Source organism: Mobula hypostoma, chromosome 25, assembly GCF_963921235.1.
Source record: "Mobula hypostoma chromosome 25, sMobHyp1.1, whole genome shotgun sequence".
In the NCBI taxonomy this organism is placed as follows: Eukaryota; Metazoa; Chordata; class Chondrichthyes; order Myliobatiformes; family Myliobatidae; genus Mobula; species Mobula hypostoma.
In genome coordinates, this window is record NC_086121.1 from 6,691,206 (window position 1) to 6,707,781 (window position 16,576).

The following is a 16,576-nucleotide window of genomic DNA, read 5'->3' on the forward strand; positions in this document are numbered from 1 at the left end:
TTTAGTGTGTCCCCTCATGACTACATTTGTATGAATCTGGAAGTTTCTCTTGGTATTACATTATTTGAATATGAGCTTTCTGATTGGTTGACCCTTATCTAAGAATTTGAATGTAGTATTAAAAGAACTGTCTGTGCAGCAGCGCCATCTTTTGACTCTCCCTCTCTTCAGTTAGTAGACCACTATCACTACTCATTTCCAACTCTCTTTGTTCTAACAAGTCCTATTAAAATGATCGTCCAGCAATAGGTATTCTGCCTCTTTCCTGGCTTCTGAAAGAATAATGGATTAAAACATCAAATCCCAATGTACGGGGTCTTTCTTTTGTTACATTTAAAATGGCGACTTTGTTATGTTAATCTGGGGAATGCGGCTTTGTTGTGCTTTAACGCTGAACAGAGTTTGCGCTAACAGTTTGTTTTACTTTAAAATGAGGTAACAGGGTTCTATTAGCCAATGGGTGGTTATGTATCGTTTTGTTTTCGGATACCATGCTGTATGATATGACTGTGGACTGAGTTTTGGCGGGGAGTCGGAGGAGAGACGAGGAAGACCGCGGACGTGTGGAGAGGCTCCGGTCGATCACTCAGGGTGGTCCCGAGCCGTGAGTCAACGGAATTCGGGTGGTCGTCTGAAGTCGAATTGAGCTCCAACGTAGCGCGCAAAGAACTTGGACTTTGATAAATGTTGGCGCCTTTTTTTTTCATTACTTTCCTCTCTGTATCAAATGTATATTAATGTCATAGAATTAGTAATATTTATAAAGTGTATTTGTTAAAATTTACTGGGTGTGCTGGCTGATGATTGACGTTTGTGATTGATTCGGGCGGCAACCGACCCTGTGGGGAGTGTTGAGGCAGGTGCTGGGCTGGATTTCCCCTAGACATACACGAGCCAATATAATGGAACGTTACACCAATAAGTCCATTTCTGAGGTAGTGAGGGTGGCTACCCTGGAATGTGCTTCAAATGAAGACAAATAGGCAGACCTTCGGGACAAAAAAAGAGCAATCCTTATGTGAGGAAAATGGAATTAGTTAAGTGCTGAAAAAGATCACCATGAACATGATGAGCCAAAGAGCCTGCTTTTGGAGCTGTAAAGGTCTATGAATCACCTATTTGGAGATCTGGAATCTGAAATACACTGCCTGAGAGTGTGCTGGTGACAGGTACTCATATAACAATTAGGTAATATCTACAGAAATACCTGAATTGCAGAGAGAGGTTAGATCCAAGTGCTTATAATTGGGCACTTGGTTCTATGCCTTCTAGATGGGGCAGTTAATGGGTGACATGGACATGTTTCTGTGCTCCGTGACTGTTTAACTTTAAGCTTTTGGTGTACCATGTCAAAGTCCAGAATATCCTTCCTTCAATAAGGAGGCCAAAACTAGTTCAAAGTTCAAATTTCAAAGTAAAATACATTATCAAAGTATGATAACAGGCAGCACAGTATGTAGCAGTTAGCACACACTTTACAGTACAGACGACCCAGTTTCAATTCCCGCCATTGCCCATAAGGAGTTTGTATGTTATCCACATGATCACATGGGTTTCCTCTGGATGCTCTCATTTCCATCCACAGTCCAAAGATGTACTAGCAGGTAGGTTAACTGGTCATTGTAAATTGTCCCATGATTTGACTCGGATTAAACTGGAGGATAGCTGGGTGGCATGGCTTGAAGGGCCAGAAGGGCCTATTCCATGCTGTATCTCAATAAATACATCATTTATAACCTTGGGATTCACCTTCAGTGTTCAGAGGTCATTTTGCCAGAGCCTCATACAGCTCTGACTGAATCCCAAACAGTTAATTCCATTACTCATTCAAAAGTGCTGTCTGACTTGCTGAGTGTTTTAAGCACACTGTTTTTATTTTGGAATCTTTTAACTGCCAGCCATTTGATGAAAAAGCACTAAGAAATTACAAAGAGTGGAAAACGTAGCGCACAACAAATGACCTACATGTTCAAAATTATGTCCATGGTTGGCCTTGAAAGTCACACAGCTAAGTAAAATTTTGGCTTTCTATTTCTAATGTGCTTAAAATAGACCAAATCATGTCTTTATAATGTAGGTGTTTAAACAGAGTCATGGCATTTCTTCAGCAGGAAACTTATTGCACAGTGATTGCTGTCTCATGAGGACGGTCACCAGTATAGCTCTTTAAAGGTTTAGGTTTCACACATGCAGAAGCATAAAAAGTGTCAGCAGAAAGAATCAGCTTTTGGAATTCCATGTTTTAGATAACAATGGATTCCGGTTAACTGGGATACAGAGTCAGATGACTAATAAACTTGAACTCTTAAAAAACAAACACATTGGGAAAATAGCCAGGATTCCCTTCATTTATTTGGGACACAATGGGTACCACTTAATTAGGGCAGGAGACTGTCGCCAAACAGTTTCTAATGAGGGTCTGTCACATGCATTTGTGTGGCCGTTAGACATTACACTATGCTCAGAAACAATTACACTACTTCAACAAGTTAGAAGAATTTGAAGGTATTGAAAATCATCTTGAATATTACAATGAAAATGAAGATTTGGAGGATGCCATTGTCAAAAGCATTGTATCAAAACATCAAGGTAGGAAATATGAACATAAGGAAAGTGATGAAGATGACACATCTGAACTTGAGCTAGTATCTACAGATGATGCCAGGAAATTCATTTATTTAGAGATACAGTTCGGAATTTGCTTTTCCAGCACCCAGTAATCAACCTATTTAACCTTAGCCTAATCATAGGACAATTTTCAATCACCAATTAACCTACTAACCAGTATGGCTTTGGAACGTGGGAGGAAACCGGAGCACTCAGAAGAAACTGGCGCGCTCAAGGGGAAGAATGTACAAACTCCTTACAGACAGCATCGGAATTTAACTCTGAACTCTGACATCGTGAGATGTAACAGTATCACGCTAACCACTATACCTCTGTGGCATCTACTTATTATTGGATTACGACACCACTTCATGAAGGCAGTCCATTATCTGCACTAAGTGCTTGCACTGCTTTTGCTCAAAAGAACACAGAAGCGGACACTGCATGCATTCTTTCATCAATAACTATTAAGAACAAATACAAAGTAATACAGTACTGTAGTAGCATTGGTAGTGTTCCATCTTGTTCAGTATTTCATTTAAATACATAAGTTGTTACTCAGTTAAATGGAAGTTTGTCTTTTATACCTTCTTAACTATTTCGATGAAACTGCGGCTAATTGTGGCAGTCATTTAATTGGGCCAAAATATACTGGTCCCAATGTGTCCCAATTAGCCGGAATCCACCGCATTTCTTATGAGTAGAAGTCTGTAAAAACTGACTGAAAGGACTTTTCCAGCGCTGGTAAATGACTCCACAAAGCTATGACTGAAATAAAAAAGGAGTAAAGGCTTCAAAGTTAATTTATTATCAAGTATATGACAGTGAATACTACCTGAGATTCACTTTCCTGCAGGTTCAGGGTGATAACTGTTCCTAAACCTGGTGGTGTGGAAACCAAGGCTGCTGTACCTGCTTCCTGTTGGTAGCAGTGAGAAGAGGGCTTGGCCAAGATAGAGAACTTTGCATTGTTTATGACCTTGAGGCTTACCAAAATATTCTGCAGCGGATAGAAGTATTGTTTCTGTGGTTATATAGGAAATATGGTAGTCCATTTGCACACAGGAATTGAAGCTAATGGTTAATGAATAACAAATATGTGAACATTAAATTAATCTTCTTTCTTTCAGCTTCTCTGTTGCAATGATGATAATAGACAATCAAACCAGTCTATTCCATATATAATCTTCCCAACTTTAAAACAGTTGAAAACAGCCTTGAGAGATCAACTTCCTCTCCAGAGTAGTGAGAATTAATATTTAGGCTAACACTGCATTGCAGTACCGAGGGAATGCTGTATTATTATCCAAAACCAACATCAAAAGCCTACAAAAAAGTAGTGGATATAGCCCAGATCATCACAGGAGAAGATCTTCCCACCATTGAGCACATCTACAAGGATCACTGCCACAAGAAGACAGCATCCATCATCAAAGACCCCCACCATCTAGTTCATAATCTCTTCTCTCTGCTGTCATTGGGAAGGAGGCATAGGAACCTTTGGGTAATAACTCTTCCTGAACCTAAAGACTCTTCATCTCATATTCTCAATATTTATTATTTATCTATTATTATTTCTTCTTTTAGTATTTGCACAACTTGTTGTCTTCTGCACCTTGGTTGAATGCCCTTGTTGGGAGGTTTTCATTGATTCTGTTATGGTTATTATTCTGTAATTTTTTTGAGTATGCCCACAAGAAAATGGATCTTGTTTGTATAAGGTGACATATATGTACTTTGATAATAAAAAATTACCTTGAACTTTTGAACTTCAGTTTTTGGAAAATACAGAATGGCCACACAGATTATCTGAAATAACTGAACTCACTGTACCCAAGGAATCCAACTTGTCTAGCTGGATGATGAGGCAATCTTCACAGTTACACTAAGCTTTTCTGGAAAGCTAAGGCCAAATGTCAACATAGGATGCAAAACTACTGATAGGGTTGGCAATTAAACATGCCTGGAGCACCTTTTAAATCAAAGAATCTCTTGAACTTTTTTTTGTTCAATCTGCTTCTCCAAAATCCTCCTCCTTCGCCATAGGTCATTAGTTGCTGAAACCATCATCAGTAAATGCAGATTGATTTCATGGCTTTGATCCCAAAACTCAAACTATTTATAAAACACATTTAAAACACTGGTACCATTATTTTGTACCATTGACCATTATTATTATTATTATTTTATTATTATTATCATCATGGGCGCAATCCTCCGCACCATCATGGGCATCTTCGAGAGATATCTTCAAGTGGTATCTCCCTATATCACTGCTGTGGACCCTCACCATCCAGGACATACACTGTTCTCATTATTATCACCAGAGAAGAAGTTCAGGAGCCTGAAGAAACACACTCAAAAGTTTTAGGAACATCTTCTTCCCCTCCACCATCAGATTTCTGAACAGTCCACGAACATTAACTTGTCATTCCTGTTTCCTGCATTACTTAAAAATTACTATAATATACAAAATATGTCCTTGCAGTGTGTTGCTGCAAAAGCAAGACAAATTTCACATCACGTCAATGATAATAAAACTGATGCTGAGAGTATCCACTTTATTTGCATGCCTTTCTTCATATACTGTACATGCCCTTAAATATCATATTTCAGCTTGCAAGTTTTATTTCCTACATCCTCATTACCTATTGCACCGACCAGGACAAGATCAATAGCAGTTTAATGTGAGCATCTGATTTAGGTGAAGACACTTTTATTATTATTTTGTTTAATTGTCCTCATTGCTTCAGTTACTATTCTGTTCTTTTCAAATTCCTTCTCACCTTTATTCATCTTATCCTATCATTTGCTTTTTGCCCCTGAATATGTGCCAGCATGGACTCCCTCACTTCCAGCCAGCTGCACTTGTGATGTGTAATTATTACCCAAAATTTATTTGCTTCTCTACCTCCCCTCCTTCAAGACTCTTCTTGAACTCAGTTCTCTGGCGAAGAATTTTTCACCTCTTTCATATCACTGCTGTGGCCCCTCTGGATATTTATCACCTCTCCCGATATCACTGCTGTGGCCCCTCTAGACATTTATCACCTATCCCAACATCACTGCTGTGGCCAGCTTGTCCCTCGGGATATACCCAAGAAGGGCCAACTGACAGTGATGAATGACTACCATCCAGTAGCCCTGAGTTCACATCATGAAGACCCTAGAGAGGCTGGTTATGGCTCACCTCCAGCCCCTGGTCAGATCAGCCCTCGATCCCCTGCAGTTTGCCTACCAGGAGCACATAGGAGTCAACGATGCTATCATCTACCTGTTGAATGGAGCCTACTCCCATTCGGATAAGCAATGGAGCACTATACCACACATACACACATACCATACAGCCCTTAGTGCTGGAGGAAAAGCTTCGTTCAATACAGACTGGCAGTTCCATTGTGTCCTGGATAATGGACTACCTTACTGGCAGACCACAGTATGTGCGGCCTCAGAGCTATGTGTCAGGCACGGCTATAAGCAGTACTGGGGCCCCACAGGGGACTGTACTGGCTCCCTTCTTGTTTACCCTGTATACATTGGACTTTAGATACAACACTGAGTCATGTCATCTGCAGAAATTCTCTGATGACTCAGCAATAGTTGGGTGTATAAAGGGAGGAAGGGAGGATGAATACAGGGCCCTGGTGGAGGATTTTTATCAAATTGTGCAAGCTGAATTATCTACAGCTCAACATCAATAAGACAAAGCAGAGGGAAGACTAAGCCTGCACTGCTCCCTTGTACTTCTAATGGTGAGGATGTGGATGTGGTGAGGACCTACAAGTACCTGGGGGTGCACCTGGATGACAGACGTGAGTGGAGCACCAACACAGAGGCTGTGTACAAGAAGGGCCAGAGGTTCCTCTACTTCCTGAGGAGACTGAGGTCCTTTGGCGTATGCAGGCCTCTCTCCTTCACACGTTCTACCAGTCTGTTGTTGGCAGAACAATTTTCTATGTGATGGCATGCTGAGGCAATGGCATCAACACAGATGATGCCAACCGGCTCAATAAAATGATTAGAATGGCTTGCTCTGTTATAGGAGTCAAACTGGACACACTGGACACTGTGGTAGATCCAAGGATCCTATGGAAAATCTTAGTAATTCTGGACAATGTTTCTCACCCTCTGCATGCCGCCTTGGCTGAACAGAGGACCACTTTTAGTAACAGACTAAGACAGCTGCTCCAGAGAGTGCTATATGAGGTCACTTTTACCCTTGGCTATTAGGGCTCAATAATGAGTCAACCTATAGCCATGGAAGTGATGATCCCTGTCATAGAGTAATTTTTGGGTTTAGGTCATTAACACTTCGTAAATGGCTTCAGCCACCAATCTTCTGTTCCTTGACAATGCATTTCCTAAAAGCTGTGGATATCAGAATCCGAGTCCATTTGTAACAATGCATTTCCTAAAAACTGTGCATACCAGTCCAGACCTGCTGGCGTCTGTGGGACAAATGTAATCAGGAGTTAAGTCTGTATGTAGCTTCAAAAGAAAGCATTGTCTATACTTTGCAAATATGGAGTTGTCCTTTTATGTGTGTAGCAAATAAACATCAAGCCCCACGTTGGGCAGCAGACCTTTCCACCGAAAGTGTCTCCGTATGCCTGCTATACCTTGTTTTATCGAATAAAGAAGCTGCTTTGTATCTACCAGTAACTCTCTCTCCAGTGATTTCATTCACGCAACCACAATCTCCTCCTATAGAGAGTCTGAGGTAACTTCTTTAAAAATTCTTTCTTCTTTCTTTTTTAATATTTGCATATTTGTCTACCTGTGCACGTAATGCTTCTGTGACACTGTAATTTCTTTTGGGATCAATAAAGTTTTTTCACCTCTCCTGCTATCACTGCTGTGGCCAGCTTGTCCCTCAGGACATCTATCACCTCCCCCGATATCACTGCTGTGGTCAGTTTGTCCCTCGGGAGATCTATCACCTCTCCCGATATCACTGCTATGACCAGCTTGTCCCTTGGAACGTCTATCACCTCTCCCAATATCACTGCTGTGGCCAGCTTGTCCCTCAGGACGTCTGTCACCTCTCTTGATATCACTGTGACCAGCTTGTCCCTCAGGACGTCTGTCACCTCCCCCGATATCACTGTTGTGGCCAGCTTGTCCCTTGGAACGTCTATCACCTCTCCCGATATCACTGCTGTGGCCAGCTTGTCCCTTGGGACGTCTGTCACCTCTCCTGATATCACTGCTGTGGCCAGCTTGTCCCTCGGGACGTCTATCACCTCTCCCGATATCACTGCTGTGGTCAGCTTGTCCCTTGGGATGTCAATCACCTCTCCCGATATCACTGCTGTGGCTACCTTGTCCTTCAGAACGTCTATCACCTCTCCTGATATCACTGCTGTGACCAGCTTGTCCCTCAGGACGTCGGTCACCTCTCCCAATATCACTGCTGTGGCCAGCTTGTCCCGAGGGACGTCAATCACCTCTCCCGATATCACTGCTGTGACCAGCTTCTCCCTTGGGATGTTTTTCTGGATTCCAGTTGTGATAGAGGTCTCTCTGAACACACCTGAATCTGGATCCAATTTACACGAATTTTCTCCTTTCACTTTCAAAAGGTATCAACACTTCTGAGGTCATATTGGGAATATGGTATCGTGAGAAAGGATCAATTATGGTTATTTTTAATTGGCAAATAGGTTCAATTAACTGAATAGACTACTCCTAACATTCTAAGTTACACCATTGACTCTCAATACCAGAATTTATGTATCACCAACCCATATGTCATCTATAATCATTCATCTTGGCAATGCAACTAAATTCAAATACAATATCTAACAAAATCTTTGTTTGCTATGTAATTGCCAGTTTGAAAGCTCCAATATTTCTTATATATATTTATTTTTATTTATTTAGTGACACTGTGCAGAACAAGCCCTTCCTTTCAACAAGCCATGCTGCCCAGCAACCTACCTATTTAAAATAAACCTAATCTCAGGACATTTTACAATGACCAATTAACCTTGTAACTGGTACATCTTTGGAGCTGTGAGGAAACCAAGGAGCCCAGAGGAATCTCATGCGCTCATGTAGAGGAACATGAAAATCCCTTACAGAGAACTCTGGAATTGAACTCTGAAGTTCAATACCACGAGCTATAACAACATCATACTAGCCGCTATGCTATCATGGCACCCATTGTCTTATTGAACTGCCATATCAGGTCTTAAGGGACACAGTCAAGTCAAACATGTGCATAAACGTAACCTTCAATGTAGTTTTGCATTTTGTCATCCGTCATCTGCACTGGATAGTTCCTCTTCTACCAGCTCAATTATTCAAAGAATTTTTCACTCAGAAAAAGATGATAAACTTCCTACAAAGAGCAGCAATTTGAGTTTAAAATGGAAAATATATTAAATTGCTTTCTTAACTCGAAGTCTTTTTTTTGAAAAATTGGCTTAAATTAGCACAGACACTAAAGCTTAACATGAGTATTCTCTTTCTTCAATTACAATTCCTTACAAAAAAATTAAGTCAAAGATTAAGATACTGAGGTGATCTCAGCATAACAGGAACAGAAGATACCAATAATTTCTCACTCCATTTCAGATCATTTCAATTGAAGTTCCCTTTTAAATATTATTTTATAGAGTTTTGACAAATGTAATACCCATATTAAAGCTAATTTATATAAGCACTGATGCATGTAAGCAGTGTCAAAATGCAACTAATTATAGCACAGCTCAGTATTTTCTGAACAGGTATAATAAATACCGAATGTAGCCATGGGTTTTGAATCTACTAAGTGTAAATAATTCACTAATGCCCACTCTCATTCAACGCAATAATGAATCTACTATATTGTACAACATTTCTATGATGTTGTATCATTAGAAGCAAATCAAACAGAAGCTATAGCCAAACCCTCAGTCATACACTTACAAAAGGCATTAATAACAAAATGGGCATTTGTTTCCCTTCTTAATGTTTTCTAATTATCCAGTAATTTCTAGATAATAGTCATCAACAGCATATTAAGCCTAAATTAAAAATACAGATTACAGAAACTATTTCACAGTAAGGAAATCTAAAAATTCCTATTGTTATAGTTTTGCTATTTCTCAGTAGTCAGCATGTGCTAATTTGTAAGGCAAAGGAAGCAACATATCAGCCATAAACATCTCTGTCAATCGCATAGATTTGATTTCAATTCTCTCCTTAACCACACATCCATGTTAAAAAGTCCACTGGCATAATTTAAAAATCCAGTTAATCCAATCCATACAAATCAAAGGAAAATGTAGATTTAAGAGTGGTAACTCACATAACAATCATTGTACTATTAATTGCTGATAACCAGCTCACCAAAGCTTCATTTTGTGTTTGCCAGAGCTGTCTGGCTGCCTTATTACAATCATAGTGCAAACGTAGTCAAATGTTGCCTTAATGTTACAGGCAATCAATCTCAACTCATTATTCAATCGGAGTGTGATGTCAAGGGTTTGAAGAAAGTAAAGGAAAGGGATCAACTTTCTACTGACTGGAGTCAGAATTTGCACAAAGACAGTTCCATTTGTTATACATCAATCACTACAATTGCTTCAGCAATGAATTTTCTTTCATAATTATATCAGGAGATGAAGATGTTGGCTGATAATAGCAAAATACACAATACCATTAGCAAATCAGCAGAGATGATGCAGCACATGGTTGCATGTTGAAGGACCAGGCAATTCATATCTGAACATTGCCAACAAGGCCAGGCAATATATCTCCACCAAGAGAAAATCCAGTCACCTACCTTGACTACTGAGGTCACCATTGATGAGAAACTTGCCCATATCATCCACATTTATAGCCATGAAGCTTTATAAAGCATTGGTCAGACCGCATTCAAGAGTACTGTAAGCAATTTGGGCCCCTGATCTAAGAAAAGACGTGCTAGCATTGGAGGGAGAGGAGGTTCACGAGAATATCTCATTGAAACATTGAATATTGAAAAGCCTAGACAGAGTGGATGGGGAGAGGATGTTTCCTTTTGTGAGGGAGTCTCGGACCAGAGGGCACAGCCTCCCAATACAGGGACATTCATTTATGTTGTGTATGTGGCCTGTTTACACAACTATGTTATTAATAAAAATGCTGGAGACGGAAACTAAGTTTCATGGTTCTTTACTGGTAGAGTCCGAACTTGACACACACATACAGATCAATACGCGCCTAATAGCACATGCAACGGCGTGTTACTAAAACATAAAGTAGTCCCTTATTATAATGTGGGCCAGTGGTCCCCAACCTCCGGGCTGCGAAGCATGCAGGGGTGTATCGGTAGCCGGAACGCACCCAGCACATATTTAAGAAAAAAGCCAAAACAAACAAGCTAATTAATTAGGTGCTGCCTGGCACGTAAATGTCGGTCCGCGGCCCGGAGGTTGGGGACCACTGATGTAGGCTATACGGTACACTCCTCCCCTTTTATCTTAACAGTGTATCAACTGTTTTTTTTTACTGGGGCACTATGTTAAACAAATGTTTACCCTTAACATACAAATGCTTACCATTTGTTTACAAATTATAACAAAGTAACTGAACAATATCAAATTATAATAAGCCTTCTTTTTCTTTTTACTTTTGGTGTCTCTGGGGATCTGAAACGTTTGCTTTGGGGAATACGTCTCCACAGGTACATCAGGTGGGTCATCAGCACGGATGACAGGCTTATCTGTAGATGAGGCTGATGTGGTCACATCAGGAGTGTTTGCTTCTATGTCAGGGGAGTCCAGGCAAGGTGTTATTGTGTTTTTCACCTGAGCATCCATGATTTGGTCCACCTGACGTCTCCATAAGTTCTCTCCCACCTCCACTGTATACATCAGTGGCCCATCTATGGCGGAAATTGTACCCGGCTGCCACTTTTCAGTCCAGTATTCATGTGCAAGAACTGACTGTCCCACACTGAAGCTCCGTGTTGACTTAGCATTCAAGTGTTTGAACTGTCTGTTCTCCACATCACGCTGTACATCTGGTTTGAGAAGATCCTCAGGTTCCTGTTCAGAAACATCATCACTGGAGTCTGATTAGTGGTTGCATATACTACATTACGATAGGCAAGGAGGAAGTTGTTTATCTTGTGTTGCAGTGGTCGATTTTCGCTGTCCATTGCCTTGATGGCTTTCTTGAATGTCTGCGCAAATCTTTCTGCCAAGCCATTTGTGGATGGATGGTAAGGGGCAGATGTAAAGTGCTTGATTCCATTGTTCTTCACAAAACTTTGGAATTCTTCGGAGACAAATTGTCGTCCATTGTCTGTGCAGATTTGTTCTGGTGTGCCATTCCTGGCAAACATGGCCCTCAGAACTGTAATGGTCTTTTCCAATGCGGTTGTCTTCATTTTGATGACCTCTGGTCATTTGGAATGTGCATCGACAGCGATTAAAAAGATAGGGTCAATGAATGGTCCAGCAAAGTCGATGTGCACTCATTGCCATGGTGATAAGGGCCACTCCCATGGATGAACAGGGGCTTGTGGTGGTGTGTTCTGGATCTTTTGACATCCAGAGCAGTTCTTGGTCAAGTCCTCAATCTGTTTATCGATTCCTGGCCACCACACATAGCCACAGGCAAGACTTTTCATCTTCACGGTACCAAGGTGCCCCTCGTGCAGTTCCTCCAGCACTCTGGTGTGTAGCTTGGGAGGAATCACCACTTGTGAGCCACACATTAGTGTTCCTCGACACACTGACAACTGCTCCTTCCTCGATGAGAAGGCTGGAAACAGTGTGTTACTATATGCTGGCCATCCCTTTACCGTGATGTCATACACTTTTGACAACACAGGGTCATTGCGTGTTTCTCTTTCAATGAGGCTGTTTGTCACTGGCAATTGTTCAACTATTGTTGTGTGAAAGACCTCTGCTGAATCCACTTGTGTAGTTATCTCTGAAGTCGGCAGTGGTAAACGTGATAAACCATCTGCATTGCTATGTTGCTTGGTCCCCTTGTGTTCAACGTCAGACCTCCTAAGAAAGGAGACCATCGCTGCAGCCTTTGTGCTGTCATCACTGGAACGCCTTTCCTTGGGTTGAAGATTGACACGAGAGGCTGATGGTCAGTCAACAGGGTAAACTTTTGACCATACAGATAGTGACTGAATTTCCTGACTCCCCACACGAGGCTTAGGCCCTCTCTGTCAATCTGTGCGTAGTTGCGTTCAGCTGAAGTTAGCGTTCTTGAGGCAAAGGCTATTAGTCTTTCTGAGCCACCTGGAAATTTGTGCGATAAAGCAGCTCCTATCCCATTGTGAGGCATCACAAGCCAGTTGGATTGGTAAGGAGGGGTCAAAGTGCGTGAACACCCCTTCTGAAGTTATGAGTCTTTTAGCTTCTTGAAACGCTCTCTCCAGCTCTCAGTCAACTTCCATTGTGTCCCTGTCTGCAAAGTGCATTTAGTGGGTGTAGGACTGTGGATAGATTAGGCAAGAACTTGTGGTAATAGTTCACTAGTCCAAGATATGCTCTCAGCTGAGACACATTTTCAGGTGGTGGTGCCTTAAGCACCGCTTCTATCTTGTCTTGAGACATGTGTAAGCCATCCTTGTTGATCACATGCCCACAGTATGAGATTTCCTTTTTGAAAAACTCACATTCTATTGATTAGCTCTGAGCCCATATTCTTGTAACCTGGTGAGCACTTGTTCAAAGTTAGAAAGATGTTCGTCGTCATCTTTGCCGGTGACAATTATTTCATCCAGGTAACACTGAGACCCTGGAATCCCCTACAGGACCTGGCCCATTGCCCTTTGCCAGATTGCAGGCGCTGATGCTATCCCAAACACCAACCTGTTGTACTGGTAAGGTCCTTTGTGTGTATTTATTGTCAGGTATTTCTTGGATGCATCATCGATTTCCATTTGGAGATAAGCCCGGGCCAAATCAATTTTTGTGAAATGCTCCCCTCCTGACAGGGAAGCAAAGAGGTCCTCAATACGAGGTAGAGGATACTGTACTGTGCGGAGAACTGGGTTAATAGTCACTTTAAATTCTCCACATATGAGCACCTTGCTTGGCTTTCCTGGTTTTGTGCTGGAGGTTTTCTTCATCACTGGAACAACAGGTGTGGCCTATTCACTCCAATCCACCTTTGACAGGACTCCAGTCTGCTCCAGATTTTTCAGCTTAGCCTCTACTGTAGGACGGATTGCATATGGCACTGGTCTGGCTTTGTGAAATTTTGGACATGCATTTTCCTCAATCTTTGCCTTCATGCCCTGAAGTGTTCCTATTCCTTTCATGAACACTTCTTCAGAGTCAGCAAGTATTTGTGACAGTCTCTCAGATGTAGCCTTGCTGTCCTCCTTTGCTGACACAACTAGTGCCTTAATGGTGTGCCAATCCAACTGGATTTTCCTGAGCCATTCACATCCCAGCAATGGTGGTCCTCCATTTTTCAGTACATAGAGGTTCAGCTGCTTTGTTTTGTCTCTGTAGGGCACTGTAACTTTAAATTTACCTTTGGGACACACTCTCTGCCCTGTGCTAGTCTTTAGCAGTAGTTTAGTTCGTTTCAGGGGTATGTGAGAAAACAGTCGTTTGTAGTCATGTACAGAGATCACTGTTAAAGCTGAGCCTGTGTCCAACTCCATTTTCAGTCTCACGCCTGCCATTTGTGGAGTGATCCATATTACTCTTCGATTATCTGTCTCTTTCACACCGTGAAGTTGCAGACAAGACAATTCACTTTTGTCTGAGTCATTTCCACCAGAACTACTTTCTTTCATTTTGTGTACATTGTTGCATTTTCCTTTCTGGGGTTTCTTGTTTCTCTGTATTTTGTCCTTTTTCTGCTGTTTACTAGCTTTGCATACTCTGCCAATGTGGCTCTGTTTGTCACAGTTTCTGCAATCTTTGTCTTTAAACTAACAGTCGTCAGGGTCATGTGACATATTCCCACAATGGTAACATCTCTTTCCTTCATTTCTGTTCAGTGACATTTTATTTGTAGCATATTCCAGAGATTTTTGTTGTATCTCTGAAGCACCCTGTGCTGCTATTTCCAATGATATTGCAATGTTCAGCACCTTCTTTGATGTAAGGTCTTTTTCACACAGGAGCTTCTTCTGTGTGGTTTCACAGTGCATGCCACACACTAACCTGTCCCTCAATGTGTCCAATAGACCAGCTCCAAATTGACAATGTTCTGATAATTTGCGCAATTCAGTACAATATTCAGAAATGCTTCCATTTGTGCTCTGATTCCATTTGTGAAATTTAAATCTTTCAGCAATGACCAGTGGTTTGGGGTTTAAATACTGTTGGAGAGTGTCTACTATTTGCTTGAACGTTTTGTCAGCTGGCTTTTCAGGGGTTAACAAGCTCCGTAGCAGCCTGTATGTTTTTGCTCCCACAACACGGAGTAAGACACTGGTTTTCTTTTCATCATTAACACCGTTAGCACCACAATATAACTCCACTCTTTCAATGTAAGGCTACGTCCACACTAGAACGGATAATTTTGAAAACGCCGGTTTTGCATAACCTCCGTCCACATTAAAACGGGTATTTGGGCGAATCTCCTCCTACTGAGCATGTGCGGGACACATCTACAGAAAACAAGCGAAGAGGAAATGGTATACTTGGTGCACGTTTGTCCAGTTACAGACTAGAAAAGCTTAAAAGGAAAGTGCCAAACAATGGACAGCTGTTGGCTCTCACGCAGGACTTAAAACTAAAAAAACAAATACTGGAGCGTATGGAGGCAACTGCCAGAGAGTTCATGGACAGTATGACCCGGCTGACGGCGAACATTGAAAAACTGACTAACTGCTGTAGAGGGATTTGCAATGATGAGGAATATGCCGCCTCCCCCCCAGTACTCTTCACCGCCACAATACCAGCCTCATAGCCACTACAATAGCTACACATACGGACACACAGACCCCCGGGTAGCCTCACCAACACCCACTCCCACAGAGGGGTCACCCTGGAAAGATTTCCTACAGCCACAGTCTCTTCACCGACAAAAGGGACGACAACTACAACTAAATGCAATAAGGCTTGTTACTGGGCAAAAGTGAAATTTGCTGTTACCTCATTTGTTTGCCTTTACTTTTGCCATGTTTTTGTGTATTATTTTGCTGTATTTAACATGTGCAATAAAACGAGTTACTGGGCAAAAGTGATTTTATTTTTACCTGAGTAAAAGTGAAACTTACAATTTTCCATTTTTGGCCTTAACATTTTCATTATGAACCTACATGTAGGTTCATAATGCCAAACATAAGCTACTACTTAAAAATGACATTTTGAAGGTAGTGACAATTGCATCTATTGAATGTTTGCACAAGCAATACATTAATAAAGCACCTTGTTAAATGTATAAAACATGTCTGCATCAGTGTTATCTTGTATTTCCATACAATGTTACATTAGGCTGTTACACATCTATTGTCAGATATTGTTGTTGTGGTGTTGGAGATTGCGTTCAAGAAAACAATGAAATGCCGCGCTGCCACCACCATTTGTTCCGGCACGTCATGACAGCGTTTTTAAAAAGCTCCGGTTACCCCGTACACACTACACTGCCCAACTGGCGTTTTGAAAAGCTCCGTTTTCGGAGGAGGAAAACACTGTTTCAGTGTGGACGGAGGGTCAAGACGAAGAGAAAAGGCTCCGGTTCCGGATTTATCCGGTCTAGTGTGGAGGTAGCCTAAGTTACCCAGTTTTCAATGCTACTGTCAAATGCTGTAATGGTTCCAATCATCGCCATCTTTGTTATGTTAATTTAGTCCCGATTTTCCTTGTTTTCTTTTTAGCTAGCTCCTTGCAGTCACTGCACGTTCCACTTGACTCACGGGTCATTTTTGCTAGCGCCACGAGCACACGCCATCTAGATGCGTGTCGCTCCTTTTCATCTCCCTTCTCTCTCTTTTCCTCCGAGTGTCGTTATCAACTAAAACACAGCGTTCCAATAAAATGTAGGTTCATAATGCTCATCACCAACT

At 41.5% G+C, this 16,576-nt stretch overlaps 1 protein-coding gene across 4 annotated transcripts in view; it reads right to left on the minus strand.

Annotated features, from left to right (window-relative positions):
* The window catches only part of rerea (arginine-glutamic acid dipeptide (RE) repeats a), a 659,533-nt gene that overhangs the window by 406,702 nt on the left and 236,255 nt on the right, over positions 1-16,576 (minus strand). The gene's annotated exons all lie outside the window — the stretch shown is intronic.